The sequence below is a fragment of the Callorhinus ursinus genome, unplaced genomic scaffold (assembly GCF_003265705.2).
Source record: "Callorhinus ursinus isolate GAN/ISIS: 27379988/994484 unplaced genomic scaffold, GSC_fseal_2.0 scaffold17, whole genome shotgun sequence".
Lineage (NCBI taxonomy): Eukaryota > Metazoa > Chordata > Mammalia > Carnivora > Otariidae > Callorhinus > Callorhinus ursinus.
The window spans coordinates 40,020,734-40,047,575 of NW_027397079.1; the positions used below are offsets into that span (position 1 = coordinate 40,020,734).

At 43.6% G+C, this 26,842-nt stretch overlaps 1 protein-coding gene across 8 annotated transcripts in view; it reads left to right on the forward strand.

Moving 5' to 3' along the window:
* The window catches only part of CSGALNACT1 (chondroitin sulfate N-acetylgalactosaminyltransferase 1), a 333,772-nt gene that overhangs the window by 23,613 nt on the left and 283,317 nt on the right, over positions 1 to 26,842 (forward strand). Inside the window, exons 1-2 of one of the 8 annotated variants that reach the window (XM_025885938.2) lie at positions 24,063 to 24,210; positions 26,071 to 26,137. The exons of 5 other annotated variants lie outside the window; for them this stretch is intronic. The gene's annotated coding sequence lies outside the window, so the exon portion shown is untranslated. Of the gene's footprint in view, positions 1 to 24,062; positions 24,211 to 26,070; positions 26,138 to 26,842 lie in introns of those variants that run through there. 2 more of the 8 variants (XM_025885939.2, XM_025885940.2) reach the window with 2 other exon arrangements.

Here is a 26,842-nt window from a genome sequence, read left to right on the forward strand (position 1 = left end):
GTTAGGAAAAAGGGGAGAGCAGAGTTTGATGGGCAACCAGCAGTCTCCACCATGTGTGTAAAAGAGAACATAATTATCTTGATAAATAACATATCATCACTATAAGAATCCTGGCAAAATGGGACACCAGGATAGTTCAGTTGGTTAAGCGTCTGCCTTCGGCTCAGGTCATGATCCCAGGACCCTGGGATTGAGTCCCGCATTGGGCTCCCTGCTCTACTGGGAGTCTGTCTCTGTCTCTCATGAATAAATACATAAAATCTTAAAAAAGAAGTCTGGCAAGTAAAGGAAATATTTAAAAAAGAGAAAAAAAGTCACTCCTAATTCCACTGAAGTGGGCTTTTTATTTTAAATTATCCATTGTCCATTCCTTCTCATAAACCCTTTGATTTCCTTTGGGGGATTCCATCTCTCCCCTTAGGATAGTGTCCCGTGGGATTGAAAAGCAGGTGTCTTGCCCTCCCCTAGCTCTGGGGGTGGGTGTGTGACCCCAGGCTCGGTCCATAGAACCTTCCTTCCCAACGATTTGAGGAGTGAGACAAGGAGATTAAAAATGCTGGAGCGCATTTTTTCCTGGTGGTGGCACCTGGACCAGCACCTGCAAGTCTACCGGTGGCCTTAGTCCTCATTTACGTACAAGCTTGGCATTCGAGCTTTCAATCCCCTGAGCTCCCAGAATTGTAATAAAACCCCCTTTGTTCAAGTTAGTCAGAACTGGTCCCTGTTGTTTGCAACTAAAGATCTCAGACATGCTTGCTATCTAGAGGAAGTCTCTGCCAATGTTTGTCTCATAATACATTTTACATATTGTTTATATAATTTTATACCCATTCGAAAAATAAGTATTTTTTCCATTTTACAAAAGTAGCTGGATAATATTAGATTGCATGGATGTTCCATATTTATTAAGACAGTTGACAATTTTTGGTGTCTTAAATACCTTTTTTTTTAAATTGTGCATCATTTTAGGACCAGAGGGCTATTTCATTTATTAAAGGTCCTGAATATTGTTGCATTAAAATTTACTTTTCACTTATCTTAAAGTTTGTAACTATTTATAATACTTTTTAAAATCCAAACATGTCTAGTTCATATGCTCTTTTTTTTTTTTTTTTTGAGGTGGGTGCTGGGGGAGGGAGGGAGCAAATCTTAAGCAGGCTTCATGCCCAGAATGAAGCCTGATGTGAGACTCGATCTCACCACCCTGAGATCTTGTCCTGAGCTGAAATTGAGAGTCAGATGCTTAACTGACTGAGCCCCCATATACTTTCTAGCATAGGCAATTCAGGCAGGATTACCAATATTTTGTTAAGAAATTCGAGGCCCCATGACTTTCCCTAATGGCCACAGAGTCTTTGCAAAAAGTCAGGTCTATTGGTGGCTTGTCTTGGGCTCTATCTTATTTGAGCTGCCTTCTGAAGCCAGGCTGGAGACTCTCTTGTTTTTTTGGGCAGCCGACAGGTAATGATTCTGAGAGCTGTGCTTTTGAGAACTCACCCAGATCTCTAACTAGTATGGAGGGTTTGCTGCACTGGCGAGATGCTTGCCAAAAACATGAGTGCTTTGGAGTTCTCCACCCTTTTGGAAATGGACAATTATCAGATTGTCCAAGGAAAACTCTGCTTGATCTGGATCTGAGGTGGCTTGTTGGGTAAGAATGAAATCAGGGTCAAATAAAACAGCAGCTGTCATGAGTCGGTGGAGGAATGGGCAAAAGCAAGTTTGGAGTTTATGTGTCAGATGACCCTGACGAAGCCCCATCAGAGGCAGCAGGGGTCAGAGAGGGGCTGTGGATTAAGCTCCCTGCTCACATAGGGTGGGCCTGGAGATCTGAAAAAGGGAATTTGGGGCACCCTCCCCGCCCCCCCAGGCCCCCCATGTCGGCCCTCTGACCTCCCTGAAAGGTCATGACACAGGCCTGACACACGGAGCACATAAAGCGTCTGCACGTGCAGCCCACAAGGCTGTGGAACCTGGGACGTCTAAGCAGGATAATTTATATTTGTGCCTTGTTTTGAACTCCCTGCACCTTCATTGCATGTTATCAATCCTTATTTATTAGTTGAGAGTATTGTGGTAGGCAGAATAAGGGCTTCCCAAAGATGGCCACATTCTGGAATCTGTGAGTATGTTACCTGCAAAAAGAGTTTTGCAGATGTGATCAGGATTAAGGACCTTGAGATCGGGAGATTGTTCTGGATTATCTGGGTGGGGTCGATGTAATCACTAGTCTTAAAAGAATCAGGGAAGGAGATGTGATGAGGAAAACAGAACCAGATTGGTGCAATGTGAGAAACACTCAATCAGCTCTTGTTGGCTTTGAAGATGGAAGAAGGAGCCACTAGCCAAAAATGAAGGTGGCTTCTGGAAATGGAAAGGGGAAAGAAATGAATTCTCCCCTAGAAGATTCTTCCTTGTTCCAGAAGGAATGCAGCCCTGCTCACACATTCATTTAGCCCTGTGAGACCTGTTTTGGGCTTCTGACCAACAGAACTGTAAGAGAGTAAATTTGAATTAGTCCATGTGAGTGGAAGAGGCTGCTCTCAAGTGGAGACCTTGAGAAGGGAAACTGGAGACAGACACTGGAATTGCCTCTCTCTACTTTGTCCCCAGAGCACAGATTTGTGGCAGGTAGTGACAGCCAACAAAATATATAATCTTGTGCTGGTTCCCATTTCCTACTGCAGAAGAATTGGTTAATCACGGCCAGCACTGTGGACTTGAAGGCTCTGCCCTTGCTGGTTGAATTGGACTTCTGGGTGTGCAAGGTGGTGTCCCATCACGTCTCTGGACTGCGCTGAATCCTCCGAGCTGAGCAACCTCCTGTGGAAAGGCAGGCCAGGTTGTGTCTGGTGGCCACCACTCATGTCTGCACACTTCCCCAGTAACTGCCCGTGGGCCCTAGGAGAGGGAAGTGATGTGCAGATGGTGTGGAGAGTTTTGTGGCCACACCTGCATTTGCCTCTTGGCTCTGTCACTTCATAGCTGCTTGACCTTGGGCATGTTACTTAAGCTTGCTGGGCCTCAGTTTTCTTATCTGTGAATTGAGGAGACCACCTCTATTTTAGGGTCCTTGGTACATAGTAAGTGTTTAAGAAATTTTAGCTGTTAGTATTATGTTAATTAGCTAAAGGCCTCATGTGTCACTGCAAACAGCTCATTCGTTTATTCCTCTTTCTAAGAACTCTGAGCCCCTCTCTGCACCAGGCACAGTGCTGTGTCAGTTCCTGCGAGAGAGCAGCCAACAGGCCTTGAGGTTCGGTTTGCTGCCTTCTTGGCTTTTATGTTCTTTTTCTCATCTGCTTATAAAAAAAGAGATAAATAGATACTTATTTAAAACCCTTTGAAATGTAAGGATTCCAATGTAAGCACTTAAACCAGACTCAGGCATCCAGCTTTAAAATCATACACAGAGAAGAATTTGATACAAACTTTATTTCTTCTTGAAGGCTTACTGTGCATTGGGAGCCAGCATGGAAAGACACTATTACAGCAACACTTTTAGTTTTAAATCTTTATATTGGTTGTGCCAGGGAATTTATTTTTATAACTATTACTTTTTCTTTTGAAATTAATATGCTGAGGGATACATTTAATGATCCATAAAAATATTGACTTTATGTAAAAGAAACAGCTAAAGGCGATGAGCATATCTTAATTTGCATATGTAGTCCAGCTCATTAGATATAAATGTGTTTTCAATGTAACGCATGATATTTTTTGACTATGTGATATAGTAAGAAGACATTGCTCTTTTCAAATTTAACCTTTTGGGTGATAAACAGAATTCTGTGGACTTGTTACAGCCTATGTGTTTAAAGTAAAAAAAATTTTTTAAAAAAGATTTTATTTATTTATTTGACAGAGAGAGAGAGCGAGAGAAGGAACACAAGCAGGGGGAGTGGGAGAGGGAGAAGCAGACTCCCCGCTGAGCAGGGAGCCCGAGGTGGGGCTCGATCCCAGGACCCTGGGACCATGACCTGAGCCGAAGGCAGACGCTTAACAACTGAGCCACCCAGGTGCCCCTAAAGTAAAATATTTTTGTAGTTACTGATTTCATAGTGAAAACAGTGCTTTCCATAGTTTTTGGATTAGAATCCTTTTGTGTGGGGAGGGTGGGGGAAGCAGAAGCAGAGGGCTAGAGGTCTTGGCTGGGAAACTCAGAAGATCTGGAGCACCAGTTTTGTGGTGTCCAGGGTGTTGTTTATAAAGAAGACCCAAGGGCCTCCAGAGAAAGGGTGCAGACCAAGGAAGATGGCCCTGAGTCAGCAACCGTCATCAGCTTTGAGGGTGAGGTGGGATTTATGCCTCACACATTGCCCTCTGTCAGGCCTGGCCTGGTGAACTTGTGGCCCAGTCCCAGTGGGCAGTGGTGTGTAGGGCCGTGGGAGATATGCAGGAGGACAGAGTGGTGCTGCTTATGGCCTGCATGGAGCACGGTGTGGGCATGAAAGGCGGCTCCCCCCTTTGGAATTACGAGTAAGTCAGGGACTTGGAGTGGAAGAGAGAGAGAGGGATGGTCCAGTGTGCCCTGGTGGGGGGGTGCAGGTCGTGGAGATTGCCAGTGACGGAGGACTCACCAGTGCTACTGCAAGGGAGACATGGTGGATAGCTCCCATGTGGTTCATGGCCACCAGCCTGGAATCTAGAACCCAGCGGGGCTGCAGATTTTGGTTGCTCTTTCTCATGACCCCTATTTTATGGGCCCAGGCCACATGGTATCTGGAAAACCGTGCTGCCAACCCCTTGGAGTATTTTTGTGGATGTCCTGGCTGTCTAGCTCTTACAGGAGATGAGCTCAGATAGCCTCAGGCCTCTGCACGGTGCAAGCATTAGGCTCAGATTGCTCATCCAGACTGTTATTGTGATAGTTTAAAACCTGCAACCCAAATCCTTCCCTAAGGAGCTGCTCTGCTAGGGCATTCCTGGGCACGAGCCAGCAGCACCAGAGTCAGCCAGAGAGGCACAGAGGAAAGTTTTTCCCCTTTAGGCTCTGAAAACATGTATTTAGGACTCTCAGAAAAAGTGGGTGGATGGACGGGAGAAGGGAAGGGAGAGGAGAGGGAGGATCAGAGAGACACATTCCCATGACCACGGCGGGCACGGCCCCAGTCCTCAGCCCTGTCTGTGGAAGGGGAGCCACCACTTGACAATACTTCTAAGAAGCTCAGATGTGTACAGACCCATCAGTAGAGATTGATCTCTTGGATTGAACAGTGTCTCTGCAGATGAGATAAATGTGATATTTTAGTGTGGAGTGGCCCAGTTTCAATGCTTTTAGCTAGAAGCCATTTCTCCCCACTCTGAACTCTCTTTAGCACCCCAGCTATGGCTCATCTGCTTGTGACATTCCGTCTGGTATTATGATGATTCCTCTGAGCTTCTTATCTCTCCTGATAGATTATAACCATCTGAGGGCTGGGATCAGGTCTTATTTATCTCTCTTTTTATCAAGCGCACCGCTTCCCTGCATCACTTAGGGATTGAGTTTGGCTCCGTGTAACAGAAGACCTAAACCTCTGGGCTTGAAATGTGGGGGTTCATTTCCCTCAAGCAGCAAGAAGTGCAGAGGCGGTGGTCCAGGACTGGTGTGGTAGCTCCTGCGTGTCCCAGGCCCTCTGGCTTTCTGCTGTCTTATCCTGTCATTCTCAGGCCTACAGACCGGCTCTTGCACCTCTGTCATCACATCTGAAGGGGAATGGTGAGGGCAGACATGTAGGCCAGCTGAGCGTGCTTCTCTTATTATTAGGAAGAGGAGAGCTTTCCTGGAAGGCCTCTGCCATTAGGCTTCTGCTCATATCTCACTGGCCGGAAATAGGCCATCCTTTGCTGCAAGAGTGTGTGCGAAATGAAGTTGTTTGTTTTTTAAGGAGGCTACACTGCTGCCTGGAGCTAAGTTGGGGTTCTGTTGGTAAAGGAAAGAGGACAATGTAAGCAGCTCGCATTGCCAGGCACACTCCCATAGAGAAATGATTCAAATAAACACTTGTGGAATGAGCGGCTTTGACTTTGGATAAGAAGCTACGTAGCCAGAGGGAAGAACAAGGTCTAGACTTGGTAACAACACAGAGATTTTTGCTGAAGCCTGCTCTTACCATCATCAGTGGGCATTCATTGTCTTGTAGTTTTACTTTTATTGACCCCAGCTTTATTGAGGTATAGTTGGTAAATAAAATTGTAGTTCCTTTAAAGTGTACAGTGTGATGTTTTGATATATCTGTACATTATGAAAAGATCACTACAATCAGGTTAGTTCACATCTATCACCTCACATAATTATCTTTTTGTGTGTGTGAAAATGCTTAGGATCTATTCCTTTGGCAGATTTCAGGCATATAATATGGTATTTTTAACTATAGTCATCATGCTGTCCAGGATTTCTGCTTTTTTATGGCTGAACAATATTCCAGTGCTTGTGTATTTTACATATTTATATATATTTATGTATAGAAGTGTGTAAATGTGTTTTTACATATATTATGTATATGTATAAACTTATAAAATACATACCACATTTTCTTTGTCCGCTCATCCATCAGTGGACACTTAGGTTGTTCCCATATCTTGGTTATTGTGAGTAAATCTGCAATGCAGACACCTTTTTGAGATGGTGATCTCATTTTCTCTGGATATATACCTAGATGTGGGATTGCTGGATCATATGGTTTTTTTTTTTTGAGGAACCTTCATTCTGTTTTCCATAATGGCTATACCACATTCTCACCAACAGTATACAAAGGTTCTCTTTTCTTTATATCCTTGCCATAATTTGCTTTCTCTTGTTTTCTCATAATGGACATCTTAACAGATATAAGGTGATATCTTGTTGGTTTTTATTTGCATTTCCCTGATGATGAGTGATATTGAGCATCTTTTCATATACCTGTTGACCATTTGTACATTCTTTGGAAAAATGTTTATTCTGAATAAACCTGAATAAACCCCATTTTTAAATCAGGTCATTTATGTTTTTGCTATTTTAAGAATTCCTTTTATATTTTGGATATTAACTCTTTATCACATATATGGTTTGCAAATATTTTCTCTCATTCTGCAGACTGCCTTTTCATTTTGTTGATTGTTTTCTTCGCTGTGCAGAAACTTTTTAGTTTGATATAATTCCACTTGTTTATTTTTGCTTTTGTTGCCTTTGCTTTTGGTGTCATGTTGGGGAATTGCTGCCAAGACTAATGTCAAGAAGCTTTTTCTTCTGGGCGCCTGGGTGGCTCAGTCGGTTAAGCGTCTGTCTTCAGCTCAAGTCGTGATCCCAGGGTCCTGGGATCGAGTCACACATTGGGCTCCCTCGGCAGGGAGCCTGCTTCTCCCTCTGCCTGCCATTCCCCTTGCTTTGTGCTCTCTCACTCTAATAAAATCTTTAAAAAAAAGCATTTTCTTCTAGGAGATTTATGGTTTCAGGTCTTAAATTTAAGTCCTTAATCCATTTCAAGTTAATTTTTTTTTTTTAAAGATTTTATTTATTTATTTGAGAGAGCGAGAATGAGAGAGAGAGAGAGAGAGAGAGAGAGAGCATACGAGAGAGGGGAGGGTCAGAGGGAGAAGCAGACTCCCTGCTGAGCAGGGAGCCCGATGCGGGACTCGATCCCGGGACTCCAGGATCATGACCTGAGCCGAAGGCAGTCGCTTAACCAACTGAGCCACCCAGGCGCCCCTCAAGTTAATTTTTACGAGTGGTGTAAAATAGGAGTCTGATCTCATTCATGTGGTTATCTGGTTTTCCCAGTACCATTTATTAAAGAGACTATACTTTTCCCATTGAATATTCATGGCTCATTTGATAAATATTAATTGTCTGTATATATGTGGCTTTATTTCTAGGCTCTCTATACTGTTCCATTTGTCCATTTTATGCCAGTACGATATCGTTTTGATCACTATAGCTTCGTAATATAGTTTCAAATCAGGAAGTGTGAGACTTCTGGCTTAGTTCTTTCTCAGGATTGGGTCTTTTTTTAGCTCCGTATAAATTTTAGGATACTTTTTCTATTTCTGTGAAAAATGCTATTGGAATTTGGATAGGGATTGCATCGAATCTACAGATGGAATTAATTCTTCATATCTATGAACCCGAGATATCTTTCCATTTGTGACTTCTTCAGTTTCTTTCATCAAAGTCTTATAGTTTCCAGGGTACAGATCTTTCACCTCCTTGGTTAAACTTATTCCTAATTATTTTATTGTTTTTGATACTGTTGTGAATAGGATTATTTTCTTTATTTCTAGAAGTTTTACAGTTTAGGTATTAAATTTTAGTTAATCTTTGTGTATGGTGTGAGATAAGGGTCTAATTTCATTCTTTTGTATATGGATATCCAGTTTTCCCAGCACTATTTATTAAAGAGACTGTCTTTCCCCATTGTGTATTCTTGGCACCTTTGTCAAAAATCCATTGACTGTTATGCATGGGTTTATTTCTGGGCTCTCTATTCTGTTCCATTGATCTGTGCCTTTGTTTTTATGCCAATACCATACTTTTATTATTACTATACCATACTGTTATTATTAACATAGTTTGAAATCAGGAAGTATGATGCCTTTGTTTTTCTTGCTTAAGATTGCTTTAGCTAGTTGGGGTCTTTTCTGGTTCTGGGTGAATTTTAGGAATATTTTTCCTGTTTCAGTGAGAAATGTCACTGGAATTTTAATAGGGGTTGCATTGAATCTATAGACAGCTTCAGCAAGTTTGGATATTCTTTTTGTTTTAAAATTTTTTATTTAAATTCAATTTAGTTAACATATAGTATATTGTTAGTTTCAGGGGTAGAATTTTGTGATTCATCAGTTGCATGTAACACCCAGTGCTCATTACATCATGTGCCCTCCTTAATGCCCATCACCCAATTACCTCTTCCCCCCACCCACCTCCCCTACAGCAGCCCTCAGTTTGTTCCCTATAGTTAAGGGTCTCTTATGGTTTGCCTCCCTCTCTGTTTTTATGTTTGTTTGTTTGTTTATTTACTTATTTTTAATATATTTTAAAAATATTTTTAAAATTTAAATGCAATTAATTAACAATGTATTATTAGTTTCTCTTTTTGACCTATTTTTATTAGGTCAGTGATTCATCAGTCTTACATAATACCCAGTGCTCATTACATCACATCTAATTTTATTTTTCCTTCTCTTCCCCTATGTGCATCTGTTTTGCTTCTTAAATTTTACACAAGTGAAATCATATGGTATTTGTCTTTCTGTGACTGACTTATTTTGCTTAGCCTAATACCCACTAGTCCCATGCGTGTTGTTGCAAATGGCAAGATTTCATTCTTTTTGAAGGCTGAGTAGTATTTCATTGTGTAGATATACCACATCTTCTTTATCTATTCATCTGCCGATGGACAGCTGGGCTCTTTCCACAGTTTGGCTATTGTGGACATTGCTGCTATAAACATCGGGGTGCAGGTGCCTCTTTGGGTCACTATGGTTGTATTCTTTGGATAAATACCTAGTAGTGTAATTGCTAGGTTGTGGAGTAGTTCTGTTTTTAAGCATGTATGGATATTCTTGCAGTTTTTCTGAAAATACTATAAAGGAATGGGAAATTTTGACTTCCAGCCAGATCAGGGCTTTCGTGTTGTTCACTGTAACAGGGTTAAAGTGCCTTGTGAGTCCTGGTTGGTCGTAACAGCAGCAGCAACCCGAAGAACTTGTGCTCACTTCCAGATGTATCTTCATATAATGACAGATACAACATGTTAACCGCCTCTTGCCAACTTTGTATCATGGAGAGTGCAGGATGTCTGTGCCAGGCACGGTCAGGAATGAATTTCACTCTCTATCACATATTCTCATCCTTGCTCCAAAAACATACATGCACGTAGCAAGATAAAATAAATACAAGTCAGAAAGACAAATGAGTCAAAGAAAAAAATAAGGGTAGGGACCTATGATTTGAGCCAGGGCTGAAGTTTAAGTTACTATACAAAATATATGCCATAAGGTCCTGTATATTTTGCTAGAAGTAGGAGACAAATTTAGCTCTCTGCTTTTTAGCAGTCAGCAGGGAAGAGGGCAAGAATTCCTTACCCAATTCACAGTGTCCATAAGGGAAAGACAGTTTCTCAGGAGAAGCTCAACTCTTTCTGATCCTGGGAGATCTTGCAGGGTGAGAGGAGACCTGTCAACAGCCATAACAGCTCAAGCTAGCGTAGGCTGTTGAGGAGATTGGGTTCTAGAAATCCCAGTGAGGGAGGAAGTTCATTCCTATTCTTGGCCTGAGAGGGTTTCGTGGGGGTGGTGACACTTGCAGAAGAGGCAGGGGGAGTTTGGAAAAAATAAGTCCTGTTTAATCAGAGCAGATCTTTGTGTGGAGGCATCCTGGGAGGCAAAGTGGGCAAATCTAGGGATGGCTAAATGGCTTGGACTTTATCAGGTAAACAATGGCAAACTGTCAAGTGTTTGTGGGCAGGGAAGTAACATGATCAAAGTAGTGTTTTGAAAATTACTAAGTGTTCATGATAGGGAAACATGGCATATGATAATTATCAGTTCATATAAAATAAAAACAGTACCACTGATGGCAAGAAAAAAGAAAAGAGAATGTGTTCAATTAGATCATTTTAAAAACACAGATGCATTTCCAGTGACCATGTATTTCCGAAGCATAGGAATTGTGCACACAGCATGGGAATTGTACAAATTTGTTGTACAATTTGTATAAATTGTACAAATTTGTTGCAGCTTTGGCTTTTACTTTGTAAACAAGAAAATGGATAAGAAATGAAAGCCTTTTATGTTTTGAATCTTTCAGGCATCCAAAATGGGGACTGTCGGCACTGAGCTCTGGATCTCCAGGGAGAGAGCTTGTGGGGGCCCCGGCCCATCCTGCTGTAGCCTGTGGCCGGGTGGACAGGGCAGGGCCTGTTGTAGGCTTCGTGGCCACAGGGATATTTGGTGAATATAGCAGTGCCCAAGGCTAGATCAGGGAATGCTTTTGGAGTTAAAGTGTGAGAAACTAGAAATGGTCTCTTGCCTTGAAGAAAAGAGCCTATAGGAATATGAGGTAGGTTCGTGGTTCCTGGATGACCAAGCTGGGGTTGTTGCTAACTTGGTCCCGATCAGGAACGCAGGGAATGGGGTCCTGGGAACCAGGGCATACTAGCTGTTTGATGTTGCCCTCATCCCAAAATGGCACAAAGAGGAGGCACGAGAGACTTTTTGGAGTAGCAGAACTGTTTTTTACTGTGGTTACATAATCTGTGGTGATTATGTGACTTATTGCATTTGTCAGAACCCATATACTATACACACAGAGTCTGGGGACCTAGCAGTGAACTCATAGCCTTGAGGCTTGAAGGGTCACTGTGCTGTCACCTTGTCAGTAATCTCCTCTTCTATTGTTCTCTGTCTCTGTGAGCCCCCTAGAAGAGGTTTTCCCCAGTTGTAAGAAGAAAAGTAACAATCCATTGTTACATAGGCCATGGCAGCAGTGACATAGTAAATTTGTGCTACCTTTTTTCTGTCACACCAGGTAGCTTTCCCTTGAACCTGTGTTGGATGAGATACAATGGCCGTGGCCTCCTCCAAGGAAATGGAAGTTGCTCATTAGCTACTTAGTGAGCCTGGTCGGGCCGTGTGAGGGGGGGTAAAGGGAAGCTCAGTCCTACACAGACTTCCTTCAGTGGCCACTCAGCAGGTGCCCTCTCCCTCCCTGATGCCTGCAAGGCTCAGGTGCAGAGGCCTGGCAGTGACAATGGACCCCGATGGTTTGGCCAACAGACAGGCTGTGCTTCTGTAGTGGTCTTTTCTGAAAGAGTGTGGGCATCTCAGCAGGCGGCTCCCAACCCCCACCCAAGCCTCATGAAAGGCCCTTTATGGTCACAAGAGTTTGTGTCAAGTGGTCAGTGCTGGGTGGTTCTACGAGGCCTCCGTGTCCACTGTGAATGGAAGCACCGTGCAATCACTGCACAGGCTTCCAGGCCCTGTGGAGCCGGCAGGCAGTGCTGCGGGGTGGGAACAGCCTTTGGACGGCTGGACTTCCGAATCTTGACTTTGCCACTCATTAGTTATGTGACCTTCCGCAAGTTACCGAGCTTCTGTTCCCTAATTTCACAGATTTGGTTCATAACAGATATACCTTTTAATTTATGAGGCTTAAAATTATGAGGCTTAAATTAGAAAATGCAAAAGCACCGAGCACTGTGTTTGGGACTCAGTAAAAGCTCCTGCCATTCCTCTCCTCTGTCAAAAGCAGTTATTTCTTAAGAGGATACTTATGCAAAAATCCCAACATCTGCATAGTGCAGATACATATATTGAAGGATAGGAAGGTAATTCTTGGTGGAGGGAATAGGTTGAAAATGCAAAGAGGTATTTCGTTTTTCCAGTTGAAGATGTAGAAGGATGGAAAGATCTGGAAAGCACTTTGTTCTCCACTTTCCAGTGAAAAAAGCTGTACAAAGAGCAAGTGAACAACTGTTCTTGAACCAAGGAGAGTGCTGAAGGTGCAAGATCCAGAACGTGGGGAAAGGCGGGCGTGGGCAGGGTCGGGTGAGACAGAAGCACTAAGGTACCTCGTGAGCTGCGGCTGGGAGACCGGTAAGAAGACTTTGGCCAGCGCACCTGGAGAATGACGAAGGCTAACTGCGTGTGCCCTGGTGAAAGTGAGTGGAGCCCCTGGGGTTGCAAATAGGAGCTGGTATTTGTACTCGCTTGCAGGTTTTTTCTCCATGAGCCATACCAGTCCCTCCCAGGAAAGGTGGAGAAAGTGGGAACAAATAGCTGCTCTGGGAAGGGCAAGAAACTTTGCCTGAATTTCTTTTGTATCTCCCCTATAGAACAGAAGCTTTGCTTTGGGAGGGATGCAACAGACACCATCATCTTTTGGGGACTGGTGAAATCTTTCTGTAGCTGGGGAAGAAAACTGGAAAAAAAAAATCTCAACCCGTTGGTGGGGGCGAGGAAAGATTACAAACTGGATTCAGGACTATGAATTCGGGAGAGGGCAGGATTACTGAAGCATGCGCAGGATCACTAGGCAGGCCATCCTCCCCAAGATCCAGGGATACAGAACCTGCTTAACACTGAGGGTTAATCAGAAAAACTGAGGACGCCCTCTACCCCCTCACTCCACCACCAGGCTAGCAAAGCATGGAACAGCAACTAATTTGCAAGAGGCAGACTTTCTCTGAGGCATGGTGAAAAGAAAAGACTTAAGGCCCAGGGTGCAGCAGTCATTGGAAAACAAGTAGACTCTGGCATTCACCCTTACTCCGAGCTCAGGGTGTCACTAGTCTGTGGGTCCCTGAGGATTACCATAGCAACAACAGACTTCAAAGCTAGCCCAGCTCCCGATTAGATTAGTTCTAATTAGTTCTAAACCCTTACACTAAAGGCCTGGCAGAAGGAAAGGCATAGCCATTTCCAGGCATTAAAAAAATATTTACTTCAGTCTCTGCTCTCTTATCTAAGATGTCCAACTTTCAATAAAAAATTATGAGGCATATGAAAAGGCAAGAAAAAAAAAACTATGAACACAAAAACCAGCAGACAAAGCAAACATTAGAACCAGACTGGATATGTCATAGATATTGGAACTATCTGGCAGGGAGTTTGTTTGTTTGTTTGCTTCAAGATTTATTTATTTGAGAGAGAGGGCATGTGTGAGTGTGGGGAGGGGCAGAGAGAAGAATCTTCAACCAGACTCCATACCCCCCACCCCCATCCCACCCAGCACTAAGCCTGATGTGGGGCTCAATCTCCTGACCCGTGAGGCCATGACCTGAGCCCAAACCAAGAGTTGGACACGCAACCAAGTGCGCCACCCAGGCACCCCTGGCAGGGAGTTTAAAATAACTATGATTAAATAGGCTAAGTGCTCTAATAGAAGAGGTGGAAAACGGGCAAAATCAGATGGGGCAATAGAAATAAACCAAATTGAAACACAAAGAGAAAAAAAAAAGTAAAATCAACAAGAGAAGAAAACAAAGACAGAACAGAACATCCGAGAACTATGGGATGGTATCAGACAGTCTAAGAAATACTTTATTGGAATGCCAGAAGGAGATGTGAGAGCGAGAATCAGGAAGGCAAAAAATATTTGAAAAAATAATGGCTGAGAAGTTTGTAAAGTTAGTGACACCAAATCACAGACCCAAGAAGCTCAGATTATACCAGGCAGGATAAATACACCAAAACAAAACACACTGAGGCAAATTATATTCATACAGCTATAAACAAAAAAAGGAGAAGATCTTAAAGGCAGCCAGAGAAAAAAGGACACGTTACAGAGGAACAAAAATAAAAATTATAGCAGACCTCTGTTCAGAAACTATGCAAGTTAGAATATAATGAGGTGACGTTTTTAAAGTGCTAAAAGCAAAGAGCTGTCAACCCAGAGTTCCATGCCTAGTGAAAACCTATTTCAAAAATGAAAGAGAATGAAAGATTTCCTCAAAACAAAACAAAACAAAACAAAACTGGAAATTCATTGCCAGCATACCAACTCTATAAGAAATGTTAAAGAAAGGTCTTTAGACAGTAGGATTGTGATACCAGACAGAATTTTGGATCTATACAGAGAAATGAAGAACACTTTATATGAAATAAACAAAGGTAAAATAAAATTCAATTTCTCTTATTTTTAACTCTAAAAGAACATTGTCCAAAGCAAAATAGTTGCACTGTGTTGTATATTTCTGCCTTAGTTTTAATTTTTTAAAAGATTTATTTATTAGAGAGAGAGCACTCGAATGCATAGGGGAGGGGGACGGGCAGAGGGAGAGGGATATAGAGAATATCAAGCAGATTTCCCACTGAGCGCAGAGCCAATGCAGGGCTCGATCCCACAACCCTGAGATCATGACCTGAGCTGAAATCAAGAGTCAGATGCCTAACCCACTGAGCCACCCTGGTGCCCATAAGCTACTTTTTCATATGTATGACAATAATAGCACAAGTAAGAGGAGTGAGGAATTAGGAATATACCACAGTAAGGCCCTTACCCTACATGTGGAGCAGAGTAATGGTATTCAAAGGTAAGCTGTGATTGATTGAAGGTAACCCTAGGGCGAATACTACGAATCGCTATAACAGAGGTCAATACAGAGTATGGTGGTACTTTCCTTAGGTAGCAAAGGAGCACTGAGAGGATCTTGACCCAGGAAGGAAACAGAAAAGGAGCAGTCAGGGAGGTGAGCGGAGAACTAGGGGAGTGTGTTCTCCCAGGAGCCAGAAGAAGAGAGCATTTCATGCGGTGAGAAAGTGGGCACTAGTCTGAAGCAATGCAAAGAATTTGTGGAGAGTGAACATGATAGTGTCTGTAGGAGTCAGTGATCAGGCAGACTAATTGGTGTCCTTCCATAATAGTTTCCATAGGCAGGTCCAGAGAAGTCATCTTAATGAAGAGCTGTGAATGGGTGATGAGAAAGTAGAGGAATCTACGCTAGCTTCTTTTATTTTTATTTTCATTTTTTAAAAGATTTATGAGAGAGGGAGTGCTCAAGTAGAGGGAGGGGGAGAGGGAAGCAGGTTCCGCACCGAGTGCAGAGCCCAGTGCAGGGTTTGATCTCAGGACCCTATGATCCTGACCTGAGCTGAAATCAACAAGAGTCGGACAGATGCGCAACTGACTGAGCCACCCAGGCGCCCCTACCCTAGGCTTCTTTTAAGTAGAACAGATGGGGAGGTCAGCAGGTGGGGAGTGGGAAGGGGGAAGTGGAATTGCAGGAAGTATGTGTGGTTTACCCAGCAGACAACCAAAATGTGAAATAAGTGGAGTAAAATATGGAAATGATGAATGGGAAGTCCTTGGATTAAAGTAATTAAAGCAAGGTGGCAGATCGAGCCTTTGAAAGGAGAAAAAGCTCCTTTATTTAAAGACAAGCTAAAAGGAAGGGAAGTGAAGACAGAGAGCCCTGTTTCCACAGGGCTCCTCTCCTCTCCGCAGAGGAGAGGATGTTGAGGTGGAGTCATTCTAATCCGAGTAAAGTAGGGCATAGGTCTTCTGTAAGTTACAGGAAGATTTTTTTAAAAATGTCTTCTGTGGTTGCCTTTCACCACATCTTGTTTTTTCTCTTTCTTCAAATCGCCTACTGTATTAGTTTCTTAGGGCTGCCATGACAGAGTACCACACACTGGGTGGCTTAAAAAACAGAAATGTTTTGTTTCCGTTCCGAAGGCTGAAGGTCAAAATCAGGGTGTGGGCAGGGCCATGTTCCCTCTGGAACCTGGAGGGGAGAGTCCTCCCTCGCCTCTTCATAGAGTCTGGTGTTTTGCCAGCACCCCTTGGTGCTCCTTGGCTTGTGGCTATGTCTCTCCAATCTCAGACGATTGTCACCTGGTGTTCTCCCATGTGTCCCTATCTTCACAGGGTTGTCTTCTTTGAAGGATGCCAGTTCTTTTGAACTAAGGGCCCGCTCTGCTCCAGGATGATCTCATCTTATCCCATTACATCTGCAACAACCCTGTTTCCAAATAAGGTCTCATTCTGAGGTAGTGGGGGTTAGGGCTTCCACATATCTTTTTCGGGGGGGGGCCTAATTCAACTCATATATCTACTAAATCTTCATCCCTCTTTACAAAATTTTCTTTGAGAGAAATCCAACTCAGCATCTAAAGCCCATTGAAATACAGCTACCTCTTACCTGAGGCCTTTCATGAACTTCCCTCCCTGCCACTCTCTCTTTTGTGCCCCCCAGATCTCTTACGGGCTCATTATCCCTCTCTATTCAGCATGGCTCCCCTTCCTGAGAGCAGAAATTGTCCAATGGCTCTGTGTACCTTTGACAGCGTCCAGAGGCACTTCCTTGTGGAATGGCTTAGGATCTCACAAACCAGCAGCAATTGGGAATTCAGCGATAAAGGAGAATCTGGAAATTCAGGATCAGGGAGCTATTAGAGTAGATGGGGACTAGCCAGGTGAGCTTTCCTGAGAGTGATGGGATAGAGTGTTGGGAGGCGGGAAAAAGAGAGAACATTTTAGGCTGTTTCTTGAACATATTTTTTGTTGGCAGGGAAGATCATGACGGTGCTTCCTTATGATGACATGTTTGAAACTTCTGCACAGGGTCCACCTCATAGCTCGTACAGCAGTCAGTTATGGTTATTGGGTTCATTGTTCAAAGCCACAGCTGGGATTCTCCCTGTCAAACTCTGCCCCCTCACCATTTTGAATATCCCACTTGTGCTGCTATCTGTGCATTTAGGGACCTCAGTGAGATGGTCACCCATCTTTAGTGAGGTAACAGAAATTGCCATCTGTGCAATTTTTTTCTTTCTTGGGACCATTTTGGCCAGGAAGGTAATTTTAAAAAATGCAGTGGGTGGTGCTTCTGTGTTTCAATGGTGGTGGTTGGAGTGCAGAGACTTGGTTTAAGTTCTTTCTTCTTTTATTTTTTTAAAATATTTTATTTATTTATTTATTTGAGAGACAGAATGAGATAGAGAGAGTACATGAGAGGGGGTAGGGTCAGAGGGAGAAGCAGACTCCCTGCTCAGCAGGGAGCCTGATGCGGGACTCGATCCCGGGACTCCAGGATCATGACCTGAGCCGAAGGCAGTCGCTTAACCAACTGAGCCACCCAGGCACCCGGTTTAAGTTCTTTCTAAGATCTAAAGAAGGTTTAACTTCTTTCCTGAAAAGATGTACCTGTCTCACTGTAAGCATTTAATCAGAATGTAGGGCAACATACGCTTTAATCCAGCCCTGGCCCTGTTTTCTGATCTTGCCCTCAATATTTCCTAAGGAAGAGATTTGTGAGCATGCAGTTCAGTAGAAGCACTCCAGGGCCATTTGGGCCCTTGGAGAACAAGCTGAATGAATTTTCAGGAACAGAGTGTTCAGTGATAGAGGTAGGCAATGTGAATTGACAAAGTGCCATCACAACCTTTCCTTGGTCCCCTGGTGCAGGCAGCTAAAATCTTGGCACATCTGTCCTCTCACTGATCCTGTGAATTTGGCTGGAGTATACAGGAAGGAGCATGAGTTTTGAAGCTGAATAGCTCTGAATTCTAACCTGGCTTCACCACTTTATTACTTCTGTGATCTTGGGCACATAGCTTCCTCACTGGTAAAATGGAGCTGATACCATATTTGGGGTTCTTGGGAAGAGTCAATGAAGTAAGATTTGAAAGTGGCTGGCCCACTGGTGCCAGGCACATCAAAGATGCCACATGCTGTCAGTTTATCCTTACATAGTTTTGCAGAGTGTGGGACATCACAGCAAAGAGGCGGGAAGTGGCCTCCTGGAAGCAAGGCACGTGTCAGCTGGGAATAGATGTAAATTAGGGGATGCTCAATGTTCTTCTTCTCTCTCTCTCTCTTTCTCTCTTTTTTTTAAGATTATTTATTTATTTGAGAGAGAGAACAAGCAGAGGGGAGGGACAGAGGGAGAGGGAGAAGCAGACTCCCCACTGGGCAGGGAGCCTGATGCGGGGCTCGATCCCAGGACTCCAGGATCATGACCTGAGCCCAAAGCAGACGCTTAACTGACTGAACCACCCAGGCACCCCTGTGTTCTTCCTTCTTAATTGCCTGAGATACACTGGGGACTTAAGGTTCTGAAAAATACTACTTTTTAAGTGTAATAACATTGATTAGGAGTTTGCACTATAAAAGCTGCCATATAGGGGGCATCTGGGTGGCTCAGTCGTTAAGCATCTGCCTTCGGCTCAGGTCATGATCCCAGGGTCCTGGGATCGGGTCCCACATTGGGCTCCCTGCTCCGCGGGAAGCCTGCTTCTCCCTCTCCCACTCCCCCTGCTTGTGTTCCCTCTCTCGCTGTGTCTCTCTCTGTCAAATAAATAAAATCTTTAAAAAAAAATTAAAAAAAAAAGGCTTCCATGTAAGTTTTATTTGTGCTGTCCCTTTAACTAGATGCCACAGTGTTGGAATACGTTACTTCCTGACATTCAGCATGCAAGATTTGATCTATTATATTTCATCACCAAACTGAGTCCTCTTAAAATTTATTGTTGAACTTGTTAGAATCTCTTCCTTTGTGTCTTTTTCTGCTTCCTCTCCGCCCCACCTTCCTGCAACAGGGAAATGTTTGCTGCTGCTGTAAAACTGATTGATAAACATTTCAGGATGAAAACAGCAGTTTTAAAATTTCCAACTTCTGTCTTTTCTCCCCCCGCCAGCACTACTCAGCTATCACTTTTGATGATTACTTACTTTTTGTTGGGCCTGACTTGGCACGCGGACTCTGAATTATCCTTTAAAAACACGTAAGAACCTAAAGTTAAATTGCCCTCTGAATTTATTTCAAATAAATTTGAAATACAAATATATTTATATTGAAAGTATAAATTAAGAAAAAAAAAGAATGCATAAAGATTGACCAAAAACCTCTAAGGTAGCAGCAGGATTCTGGTGGAGTGGTGAACCACAGAGTCAGTCCTCCTTGCAGAATAGGGGGGCTATCTAATTAATCCTTCTTTCTGCAGGACTTTTGGGAGAAATGTCAGAGAGGAGTTTAAGGGGTGGTTCAGTTGAATAGGAGGGAAAAACGTGAAGTAGACAATCTACAAAGTATTTCACAGCTCTCGAGTGTTAATGTAACAGGAGCACAAATGCTGGTGATGAATTCAGGAGCATTGTCTCTGAAACTGGCAAACAGTAAGTAAGGAATAATTACAGGGTTTCCGCCCAATTTAACACATTATACAAGAAGTGTTAAATGAAGAAGTTTTACTGATTCAACATGTTCTCTTTTCTTTTTCATACAGAAAAGTGCAGACAGTAATACCGCAAGCACTCATGGACCACTCCCTAGAATTAATGAATATTTATAACATTGTGCTATGTTTGCCTCAGATTTTTTTGAAATGAAAGCAATAAAATACTTCTGATAAAGGTGTTCTTTGTTCTCCTCCTTCCCTTCCTGGAGGAAACCACTGTAGTGACTTTGGTGTGCTTCCTGTCACCAAGCATACAATGGTAACGATGATCTACTTCTTTTGCCGGAACCATCCTTTTACAGATGATTTTACCACCTTATGATATGTGCCGTAAAAGAAACCAGATGACAGCAGCAAGCTTGCCCAGCTGACTCTCAGCTGGTCATTGTTTCTCGACATATGGACCACAGACCCTGTTCGCTCCCCATACATAGTCATGCTGTGTTAATTTTTTAATTATGCATTTTATGGGATGGCAGAGATAATTAATTTATGCCTTCGTTTTTGGTATTTTTTGACACTTTAATTCAAAAGTTGCAGACAATTTGAGGGGATATGGATTAAGACGATTTAGTTGCAATGTTTTCCTAGAAGTATTCCTTCAGGAGGAACCGTCAGCCTCCAGGGAGTAATATTTCATACACATTGTCTTGCCTCCTTCCAGGCTGTGAAGTGAAAATAAAAAGTAATTAGTCATTTACACCTACCGTGAACATGCCCTCCAACTTGGCCTTCACTCGTGTTTGGTGTTGTCGCTGACTGGAACAAAGGTTCTGAAGTGACCTTTACAAATGGGAGGGCTCAATCCCCAGGTGCCTCAGGACTCTGTCCTGAGCCTTATTTGCTGTCTTACCCTGTGTGGGTCTCAGCCTGGGCTGTGCTTCAGAAACATCTGGGGAGCCTAGCGAACTCCGCATGCCCAGGCTGCACGGGGACAGTCATATTTGAGTCCGGGAGCAGACTCAAACATCCGTGGCTCCTCAGGCTCTCCCGATGATTCCACCGCTTGCCAAGCTGAGAAGCAGTGTGTTAAAGCATTCAGCCATCCTGGCCATCTTCGAGGCTCTTGAACTTACCAAGGGCTTCAGAGCCCCAGGAGCACTTGCTTTTCCCTCTACTGGGAACCACATTATTCTCTTAATTTAAATTGTATCTCTTCAGGCAGGCCTTCCTTGACCAGCCCCTCCAAAATAGCCGCCCCCCACCCCCGTCACCAGCTAGACTAAAGCATTGTACCCTATTTATTTCCTTCTTAGCACTACAGTCATAGAAAATGTCTGTTACTTTGTTCACTTGCTTATTGTCTCCCCTCCCCCAACTAGAATATAAACCCCTTGAGGGTAGGACCTTGCTTTCTTGTTTATCACTGTATTCCTGGTCTCCAGCATCGCCCCTGGCATAATACATAGGTAGAAACTGTTCCTTAAATGAGAATGAATTCTAATATCAAGAGGCATCAGCGGGTCACTGAGTAACTTTAAGTTCTAAGATCTAAAGAAGGGTTAACTTCTTTCCTGAAAAGATGTACCTGTCTCACTGTAAGCATTTAATCAGAATGTAGGATAACATACCCTTTAATCCAGCCCTGGCCCTGTTTTCTGATCTTGCCCTCAGTATCTTCTAATTAATAATAATAATAAATTGACAGTACACGAACATGTATACAATAATAATCAGCTTAAAAGGGCCTTCACATACTTTATCTGATGTGGTCCTTTTCTGTGGAATGGCTATGATTAAGCACAGATGATGAAACAGGCATATAGAGTAGTAAAATACCACGGCCAAGTCCACAGACGTCTAAGACACAGAACTGGGATGGGTATTGGGTGTCCTGTTTGGGGACATTAGGAAAGGGGTGTGTGGGCATTAGACCTCTCCAGGATTAGGGAGCTCTTGCCACCTCTCCATGCAATGCTGTGGGCTATGCCCTTTCCCCCTGAACTTCTGTGCTTTCTTGGTTTAAAACTCAGAGGGAGTGAATAGGATAGTGAATAGAATTGGAGAAAGGTTGAAGAGGTAAGGAGGAGCAAGTCTTTCTCATCTTTTGCCTTTCATATGGCCTCCTTTCTTTGGATGCAGTGCCAAGTCTTTGGCACGAATATAGCTGAGTACCTTTATTTTTTTAAAGATTTTATTTATTTATTTGACAGAGAGGGTGAGAGAGCACAAGCAGGGGAAACATTAGAGGGAGAGGGAGAAGCAGGCTTCCTGCCAAGCAGGGAGCCTGATGCGGGGCTCGATCCCAGGACCCTGGGATCATGACCTGAGCCGAAGGCAGACGCTTAACCATCTGAGCCACCCGGGCGCCCCTTGCTGAGTACCTTTAATATAATGGTTCGTACATACCTTGTGGATGTGACCTTCCTAACTCACTGTTAACACTGGGTGGCATGTTTTGTAGGTGAGGACTTGGAGGGGCTTGGCTTTATTTCACTTGATTGACTTGTAAAGGAAACCTGTCCTCCTCAGTGTATTCCTGGGAATGGCTTAATCCTGGTAGACCATGAGTTTCAGGAGAAGCTTCTAAAATCTGGAGTAGTTATTCATCACTGGATCAGATTCAAAGAGCCTGACTAATAGAGATGAAAATATGTCCTCTTGGCAGTACTCCCTTGTGATGGCTGTACCACGTACCCTCATGATGATGGGTGCTGAATTCCCAGTATGCTTCATAACTTAGATGCATGCACTGTATGTGTTCCTTTGCCTGGAGGAAATATTGCACTGTTCTACCATTAAAACATAAGAAATAAAACAGAGTAATGGGATCAGTTACCTTGACCTCAGAACCAAACTAAACTGCCTCCCTGTGGTTCCACCTCACTTCAATGACTCTTTAAATAAGAACAGTCTCCGTCTCTGATACCGTGTTACTGAGATGCCGTGCTGGTGCAGGTATCATTCTGGTGGAGGTATCATTCTTCCTGCTGCTGACCTATCCCACATGAGTGTCCTTATCTTAAATCGTGTGGCTGTAAAGGAAATAATTGGTAAACTGGCTGGTGACGGAGGTGTTACTGAGTCCCGAAGTTCATGGAGCAGCTATCAACGAGGATTTAAACGTTGTAATTGGTTGTGCTTAATTGTACAGTGCTTTTGGACACAGAACTGCTTCACTTGTCAGCCAACAAGAATTTCCTGGCTTAAGTGCCAGTATTTCCATTGACACTGTTGGTGTTCTCAAATCCTGTTTAACCTCACTTTTTTCTTGAGCTACCTTCTGGATTTCTCTGACTTGGGTGATTTTGGTCACGAGACCAGAAGGGCAGTAGCTTCAGGTTGGTGGGACTGCTGGGCACCCATCAGAACTTCCCCACAGCCTCCCTCCTGTCCCTTTTTACACAGCCTTAGGGTTACAGTTTCCCCTTTGTGAAGTATTTTTAGCTAGAGGACTGTCTATTGTGTTGATTTTGCTCTGATAAGGGAAGTGAGGGCCCATGCACGAGGCCTGCGCTTGGAGTCACATCCTGGGGGGACCCTGACCTCTAGAGGCACCTGGGGTGTGCCACCACAGACCTTTATTACTGCTATTTACTCTTTCCCCATTAAAATGATTCCTCCTTTTCCCTCGTGGCCTGAGACGATAAAGAGGTTCTTCTGGATGCCTTGTGGACTTTGGCCTGGGAAGGGGCACTCCTTTCAACCTGATTCAGTGTCTTCCAGTGTCTGATTTTAGAGCTGGCATTTGTCACATTCTTGATTGCCCATGTGGTGGCCTGACTGCTCCCGGAGGTGAACATCAGTCTCCACTGTGGTGGTTTTCCTTTTAGGAAATAACGCTTCCTTTGAGGATGTTGAGGAAATTCTGTTGCCCACAACACAGATATGGATTGAGCCGGGCTCAGATGCACACAGCACATGGACAATGACTCTGCCCTTTTGTGAAATTCTTTTAGAGCTGTAAACAGAATTTTCCCTAATTTAAAGGAATTAAATGTTAAATTGGGGAGGGATTGGTGGGTTCACTGACAGAGAAAGAAAAGGGTATAAACAACTGTCTTCCGTGCCGTGGCTGCCTTTGCAAGGGCCGTGTGTGATCGGGGAGAGATGAGAAATCTATTTTTAAATTAAAAAGAGAGTATTGGTGGTGCTTTGGAAAAATTCATCTAACCCCCAATGTAACAGGGGTCCAGAAGGATGTGTGACTCAAATGCCCTGTTGCTTTTCCTGTCTCTTCTTTGGCAGCACATTCATTTATTGCCTTGTTTTTCCAGGGGCGGGGGCAGGCAGGGGCAGAGGAGCAGAGGGGGACAAGACTGTGAGAATGGCCAAATGATTTGCCAGTTAACCACTAAATGTGGCTGATTTGGGGGATTCTTATCCTTTCCTTTCTTCAAAACTTAAAAAAAAAGTCTCCCCTGGCAGTGTGGTGTGTTGGTTGTACAGGAGGCGGGAAGAGCGAGTCGGACATGGGTGGTGCCCGTGGGAATGGACGGCTGCTGGGGAAGAGTCAAATAGCCACACACTGCCCCCGAGGCCTCTCACAACTGCCTGTGAGGTGGGGGAAGAAAAGCCAGTATCACCGGTATCGGTATCGTCCTGGGAGTGAGCAGTTGCCTAGAGCACACTGTGAGTTGTAGCTTTCCTTGAGATCTAAAATTAGCTATACTGAGTAGCTTTAGGTTTGGATATTGTGCATGGCTTGGTTTAGAATATGTTTTTGGGTAAATGAATCCGGTAATATTGTGTCAACCAGTGAGCCTTGCAAGCCATGAGGATTCCTTATTTTTGGCTGAATTTTGTTCTCCTATGCAAAGATGCTATGCAACCAGTAGCAATCAATCCTCATCACCTGAGGTTTAGGAGAGGTAAGCCCCTTCTTATGATGTAACAACCTTGAGCAAGCGACTTCTGGGTGTTCCTGACTGGGATGATTTTGGTCAGTAGATCAGAAGGGCGGTAGCATCATGTTGGCCATACTCCTTGGCGCTAGTCAGAGCTCTTCCGTGGCCTTCTCCTGCCCCTTTCTGCAGATCCTTAGGGTTATAAGTTTCCCTTTGGGAACTATTTTTAGCTTGAAGAATGTTCATGGTGTTGATTTTGATTGGCTAAAATATGGAGGGAAGTGAGAACACACCAGGAAGGGGGCTGAGGAGGGTGAGTGTTGCAGGAGAGGGATCCTAGTCCTTGGCTCTGGTCTAAGTGGGGGCTGTTGCAGGGCTGGGCTACATTTACTCTCTTTACGGGAGACCCTAAAACCCAGTGCTTTTCCTTCTTGACCAGAACTATGACAGCTCAGTCCTTGTCCAGAAGGAGCCATCAATGTGGCACACAAGGTTTTGACTTGGGTCTTGAGGATTCAGTCTGGTGGGGGACACATGGGGCTGGGGGAGGCATGAGAGAGGATGTGCATCCAGCTGGACTAGATGGTATATGCCAAGGTGCAGGATGGGAAATCCCAGGGGAATACAGGGCACAACCAGGGGCTCAGTTTGGCTGGAGGGTTTGGAGTGTGAAGGGGAGAGGTGGGCAGGTGGGAAAGGAGCGGAGAGCAGATACGGGTTAGAGTTTGGACTTTATTCAGGTAACAGAGATCCACTGAAGACTTTGGTGAAGGGTGTGATGTGATCAGAGCTCCACTTTTGGGAGACTAATCTTGTAGTAGTGGGTGGTGGCAAGGAGGGATTTCTATCAGGACACTATGGTAACGGTCTAAGCAGTATTTATGATGACCTATATAAAGCAGCTATGAAACCAGTCAGATGTTTTGCCAGAGCTACAAAAATCTCAGTTCCTACAGGAAATAATTTCTCAAATAGAGGAGCAATTTAGGGATGACATACAGTAAGAATTTTCGTTAATGAATTGACAAAGCTTCTTTAAGATTAGCGTGTCGGTGGAGACTGGTTTGTGCAATGTCTGTTAGTTTGTTGTGTTTGATATTGTTGTCTTGTAGTTAAACGTATGTACCCTGGAGCCAGGCTGCCTGGATTTAAAGCCCAGCCTCACCATTTATTAGCCATGAGACCTTGGGTAAATTACCTAACCTCTCTGTGCCTTCATGCCTGCCACCTACAATGTGCTTCATAAGGGTTAATGCCATCATTACCATTGTCCTTAGCATCATTTATTTCTAACAAATTGTCTTACTTCACAGAGGTAGAGGATCTTTTCAGGATCCTAAATATACCTCCTTAGGAATTGCATTTGGCTGAGAGCGCAGACCCCTCCACCACCACTGCATGATTTTAAACTCTGAAGGGCTTATTTCCTTAACAAGACGACTGGAGGTAGAGTTGCTGACCTTGCCTTGGTGTCTTAAGGATGTCAAGTAATTGAGATTCTCTTGTTTTCCTTCCTTCATGGGCTCAAGATGGCTGCTGCAGCTCCAGCCATCATGTCTGTCAGACTGAAGGAAAAAGGATAAAGGGTAGAAGGTCAAAAGGGTACCTGCCAGTTGAATAAGCTCTCTTTTAAATTCCTTCCTAGAAATCCAGCCTAAGGACTTCCATCAATATCTTATTGGCCATCTCTATCTTCCAGGGATGTGGAAAAGGTAATTTTCCCCAGATACTTTGCTTCCCTCAAAAATACAGATGTTCTCTTACAAAGAAAAAAAGAGAAGGATGGATATTGTATGGGTGGCTAGCAGTCTCTGCCACAGTGGGAGCTCACTGTAAGAAAGCCACCTCAAAGGTTTCAAAGAATTTTGTCTATTTCTAGCAATTGGATTGCCTTCTCCCACATCAACAGCTTCTGGTAGTCTAGTCATTTTAAGTTTTTAGCATGTGTTCAGTTTTTGCCATTAGCAATTTTATTCAAGAAAGAAAAGATGATTACAGAAAGATATGGGAACATACCATGTTTTAAGCTCAGTTAGTTGTCAGTATAGGTGAGGGCGGATTCTTAGTTTACCCCTGAGATACATTCTGTGGGTCACATAATAGGTGCTCCCCAAGCACCTATTATGTGAGGTGGTGACGAAGCCTCTGTCATACATCCATATCCTGTCTATCATATTGTTATCTGTAGGCAGACTGACAGTAGTATAAAAACACTACAGATATCAGTCAAGAGGTGCAGAGAAGGAAGGTAATTAGCCTGATTCTGTAGGAAAAAAAAATTTCCAGGCAAGGTATGTACATAAGGAAGGACCATGGCAACAAGTTATAATGATTTGCTTAACCTCAGGTCAGAGTCAAAGTTGAAAGCCAAACCATGAGCACTATCTAATAAGATCTCACAAGTAAGAGGTTTAGGA